Source organism: Mandrillus leucophaeus, unplaced genomic scaffold, assembly GCF_000951045.1.
Source record: "Mandrillus leucophaeus isolate KB7577 unplaced genomic scaffold, Mleu.le_1.0 Scaffold625, whole genome shotgun sequence".
NCBI lineage: Eukaryota > Metazoa > Chordata > Mammalia > Primates > Cercopithecidae > Mandrillus > Mandrillus leucophaeus.
In genome coordinates this window covers 1847238-1853496 of record NW_012106753.1, presented here as the reverse complement: position 1 = coordinate 1853496, position 6259 = coordinate 1847238, and positions in this window count along the sequence as shown.

The window sequence follows — 6259 nt, the reverse complement described above, 5'->3', positions numbered from 1 at the left end:
TATATAAAAGATACCTAAAATATATATTTAACCAAAGATAAGAAAGATCTCTACAAGGAAGACTATGAAGAGGCCACAGTAAAATGGAAAGACATCCCTTGTTTATGGTTTGGAATAATTAGTATTATGAAAGTGAACCTGTTATTCACACCAATGTGTAGGTTCAATCCAGTCCCTAACCAAATACCAAAAACATTATTCACACAAATAGGAAAACAATTCTGAACTTTATATGGAACAAAAGGTGTCAACTAGGAAAGCAATTCTTAATAAAAAGAACAAAGTTGGTGACACACACTACCTGACTTCAAAATATGCTATAAAGTTATAGTTATCAAAACAGCATGACACTGGCATAAAAACATGGTAGAAAATAGAAAACCTAGAAACAAATCTACAAATTTACAGCCAACTGAGTTTCAAAAAAGGGGCCAAGAACTTACATTGAGGAAATAATAATCTATTCACTAAACTGGGAAAACTGGACATCCATATGCAGAATAACAAAACTAGACCCCTTTGTCTCACTATATGCAAATATGAACTCAAAATGGATTAAATACTTAAATGTAAGACGGGAACCATGAAACTATTAGAAGAAAACATGGGAAACACTTCAAAACATTGGGTTGGGTGAAGATTTTATCGATAAGATATATAAAACACAGCTAATGAAAGCAAAAATAGACAAGAGGGATTATATCAAACTAAAATGTTTCTGCACAGCAAAGGAAACAATCCACAAAGTGAAGAGAAAGCCTACAGAATAGTAGAAAATGCTTGCAAACCATTCATCTGATAAAGTATTAGTATCTATAAAACACAAAAACTGAAGCAACTCAACAGCAAAATATCAAATAAAATGGTTTACATATGAGCAAATTATATGAATAGACATTTCTCAAAAAACATACAAATGTCCAACAAGTGCATAAAAAATAATTGACATCACTAATCATTATAGAAATGCAAATCAAAACCACAATGAGATATGACCTCACTCACATTACAATGGCTACTTACAAAAAGAAAAAAAAATGACAAATATTGATGAGAATGTGGAGAAGAGAAAGATAACACTTATGCACTGTTGGTGGTAATGTAAATTAGCACAGCTATTACGGAAAACACTGTGAAGGTTTTTCAAAAAAACTAAAAATAGTACTACCATTAAATCAACCAACCCATCTACTATGTATATATCCAAAGGAAAGGAAATTAATATGTAAAAGAGATATCAGCACTCTCATGTTTATTGCAGTGCTATTCACAGTACTCAAAACACGGAATCAACCTGTCCATCAATAGATGAATATATTAAAAATATTTTATATATATATACACACACACACACACATATATACACACACACACACACACAATGAAATAGTATTTGGTTATGAGAAAAACTGAAATCCTGCCTTTCCTGGCAATATGGATAACACTGGAGGACATTTAGATAAGTGAAATAAGCTGGCATTGAAGGATAAATACTGCACATTCTCACTTGTATGTGAAAGCAAAAAAAAAAAAAAAGAAAAAAACATTGCTCTCCTGGAAGCAGAGAGTAGACTAATTCTTACTAGAGACTGAGAAGGGTAGTGGTGAGGGCAGGATAGGGAGAGTTTGGTTAAGGAGTATAAAATTACAGCTAGATAGAAGCAATAGTTTCTAGTTTTCTATAGTTCTGTAGAGTGATTACAATTAATAATTTGTGGTATATTTTCAAATAGCTAGAAGAGAGAACTTTGAATGTCCCCAACACAAATAAATAGTAATTGTTTGAGTTGGTGTATATGCTAATTACCCTGATTTGATCATTATGCATTGAATACATATATGAAAATATCACACTGTGACCCATAAATATGTACAATAATGTGCCAGTTAGGAAAATCTATGGAGATAAGCTCTCTGAAGTTATGCCAGCACAGCACATTCACTCTGCTCCTTGCCCCATATGGAAAGTAGAATTAGAAAGGGTGTAAAATAATTGTTTCTGCTTTCTCTAGTCCATTTGCAACATTAATCCTTAAGCACATGTGATAATGTAATGGGAGTCCTCAGTTAGTAGGCCTGAATAATATGCACTAGTTTTGAATTTGCAAAATTTTTAAAATAATGGCTTGATACACCTCTATTTTTGTTGTAAATATTTAGAATTATGTTATCTTTGCCTCAGTAAGTAATACATATTTAATAGGTATTTTTCACTAGAATGAATAAATGAATAAAAATATTTTTGTTGTGAAAATGAAATTGAAAATTTGCAGAAGGTCAAAACAAAAGCTGATGTATGATGCAAAGGGGCAACTGACAATGGACTGTGAAAATGTGAATGAACTAATAGGCAAATTAAATAGATGAAAAGTGAATGGATTGTCTACATTTTTTAGGTTTATTTACAATATTAAGCTAATTTGTGATTCAATCAGTCCAGAGGTGTTCAGTGAGCAACTTCTAAGGACCCACCTCATGTTTACATGTAGTAATAATCAAAAAAGAAGACCCTTTGATATTGTATTTCCAGATTCCTGCAGATTCTGTGTTGTGATAGAGTATACACACACACACACACAGACATGCATACACATGTATTATGGTACTTTAAACCAACCAAATGTGGATTAATGCAACACATTTTTACACTATTTTAATTGATTCATAACTTTTAATGACAATGAAAAACTAGGCAGTTTTTTCTGAATTACATAATCCTCAAAATTCATAGCTTCCCACATTTTGATGAATAAGGAGGTGTAGAAAGAAAATAGAACATTTGAAAACAGGTGTAAAAGGCAAAATGAAATACAAGCCTTTTCTCTGTAATTAGAGGTTTAAATTATTAATGCTATTTCTTAGCAAAGGTTTCAGAAGAAAGAGAATGCATTGCAGCCATCACCATCTCAAAGTGTTCTTGGCATAATTTAGGATGGGGCAATTTATTTAATGAAACCATATTTTTCAGTTAAAATTTTAAAAAATCTCAGAAACAATCTGGTGGTGATGTTTGCTAGTGCTCTAGCAGAGAGAAACATAGCTACAGCGGGCACAGTCTTAAGGAATGATTAAAGAAATTGAATTAATTTAAAAAGCTGCAGGAGTTAGGTTTGCATTATGCAAGGTACTTTCTTTTTCATGTTTTCTGTCGCTCCTGAGATATATTTTATAAACTGATAGAACCATGTGAGACTAAACATGAAGCCCCCATTGAGGGAATAATACCATGATGACATTAATATGTTATATCGGCATTGCCAGGATAAACTCTATCCTCAGCGATGAGAATATACACAGACCTGAATGATACATCTAGCTTCAGATAAAGCAACAATATTCATGATCTATTGTGTCATGTGCCATGAATCTGAATATGTAATAAAACAGATTCAGAAGATATCAAATTCAGGTCTAACATGCTACTTTTTATCTGTTGATTCTTTAAACATACTTAAAGCATGAAATATCAACATGAGGTTTTGACACCTGAAATTTTCTTGCAACCATGGTTTTTCCTACCATCATCATTAAAATACCTAGCATATGCTCAACACTTAATATTCACCATTATACTTACTATACAAATCCCTTTTATATACCTTATCTCAATTAGTTCAAGAAACAGGCTCATGGCCACACTTTTCATCCTTGTAAAATTAATATTCTAAATGTGAACATGTAAAATTAAGTAATTGAAGCTTAGAGAGTTAAAAAAAATTCTCCATCAAACATCTGAACAGTAGTTTACTTACTCCAAGAGACTCACCTCTAAAGCACTATTTTATACCAACTGGGCTACATATCCAAATTTCAACTTTGTGTTTGTCATTTTATCAACTCATTGAAAAAACTAAAATGCAACATATATGTAATCTATAATAATATATCATTTAATTACTGCATTTAGTCTGAGGAAATAAAGATTAATCAGACTCAATTATTATCCTCAAGTAATTCTCAGACTTGTGAAGACCTACTTTGAAGAAAAGGATTAGGCCGGGCACGGTGGCTCACACCTGTAATCCTAGCACTTTGGGAGGCCAAGATGGGCAGATTGCTTGAGGTACGCAGTTTGGGACCAGTCTGGCAAACATACTGAAACCCCTGTCTCTACTAAAAATACAAAGATTATCTGGGCATTAATCTTTGTAATCCTGTAATCCCAGCTACTTGGGAAGATGAGACAGGAGAATCTCTTGAACCGGGAAGCAGAGGTTGCATTGGGTTGAGATAGTGCACTGTAGCCTGGGAGAGAGAAAAGGACTCTATCTCACATAAATAAAAAAAATAAAATAAAATAAAATAAAATAAATAAAATAAAAAAATAAAATAAAATAAAATAAATAAAATAAAAAAAATAAAATAAAATAAAATAAATAAAATTAAAATAAATAAAATAAAATAAAATAAAATAAAAAATAAAATAATTATATTTACTGTGATAATTGATCCTAGAGGAATAAAGTGCTGTATAAACAACACTTAAGCAGGGTCCAACTTTCTCTGGTATGGCAGAAGTTGATAGGCTGCCTAGGCAGAGAGAAACAATATATCTGCAACCATATTAACTTTGATAAATATGAAGAGGTGGATGCTGCTAGTCCCTGCTAGATTCATTTTGGCTGTGACACCCATCGCCAGTGAGTGAAAATGTTGGCTGATAGCAACTCATGTCTTCCTGTTTCTCTGGAGAATTGGCCCTTGCACCCTTATGTTTACCCCCTGCAGGCTAAACCAATTTCACTTCGGCAAACTGATCTCTGTCAATGCCTGAGTGACACAGTGGATACACATTCTCCCTGCTGCTTTAAAGAGGGAGTATGTCTGTGGTACGAATTTTGCTTCCTAACTTCTAAGTGTTTCAGTGTTTTAGTCCTCAAACGATAACTCACATTTGTTTAGCTTTTCTCTTGTTTTCTGGCCTGCTTCATTCACTCTCCTCCTTGAGATCACCCATTTAAATAATTTGAACAAGAACTTTCATCTCAGGCTCTCCTAAGAAACCAAATAAAAGACATAGTGTCACAGCAGTAAAAATTTAAGATAGGAGATAGTTGAATGAAGAAGTTAGGCAAGTAACAATTATGAACGTGTTTTCAAAGACATTGTGTGTGTTTATATGTATTGTTGGTGTGTGTGTGTATGATCATAAAGTCCTTGAAATGAAAGATCTTACTTTCTTCACCTTTACGTCTCTTCCTGTTACATCCCTTCAGTCTTAGATTGATCTCAAATTGGTCACATGTCTCACACATAGAACTACATACTTTGCCGGGCGCGGTGGCTCAAGCCTGTAATCCCAGCACTTTGGGAGGCTGAGGCGGGTGGATCACAAGGTCAGGAGTTCGAGACCAGCCTGGCCTAGATGGTGAAACCCATCTCTACTAAAAATAAAAAAATTAGCCAGGCGCGGTGGCACGCACCTGTAGTCCCAGCTACTCAGGAGGCTGAGGCAGGAGAATCCCTTGAACCTGGGAGGTAGAGGTTGCAGTGAGCCGAGATCGCGCCACTGCACTCTAGCCTGGGTGACAGAGCGAGACTCCATCTCAAAAACAAAACAAACAAACAAACAAACAAAAACTACATACTTCATACTTCACATAGTAGAGAATACTAAAGCCTTTTCAAATAAATGAAGATGTAGGATTCTAAATTCAACAATGATGTTGTAAAATTTTATTAATTTACCACAATGCTTGACAAAATATTTTACCAAACATTGTTTATCAAATGCCCTGATATATTTAATATGTTTAAATAAATTCAAGGATAACTGTCATAAAAAATTGTTATTCGGACGTGCTAGTGTTCAAATGCAACATGGTAACTCTAATAATTTGTCACAAAATACAACTCCATTGGAGATTATTATATTATATAATTGAAAAGTTAGAAATTATAATGTAAACAGTTCTATCTTAACCCAGTGTCAAATGTTGTCATAAGTAACAGAGTCCGTTCTCTCTCCTGACCATGTGGCTTTTCTCCAGTTTGAAATGAAGGCATAATTCTGCCCACAGTCCCAATCCTACATCCACCTAGGCATCCAATAGCAAAATAAGAGAGCTACTCCTTCAGTATATTGTAACACACTTTTCATGATTTGCTTGCTTACAAAGTGGTTACTAGGCCTATTCCTGAAATAAATGCTATGGCCAGGATATAGCTCTATATAAATGGACTAGAACCACCATATCATCTGGTGTTCTCCTAATAAAATCCACTGTGGATGGGGGGATTTGGTTCTTAAGTTGGCGTA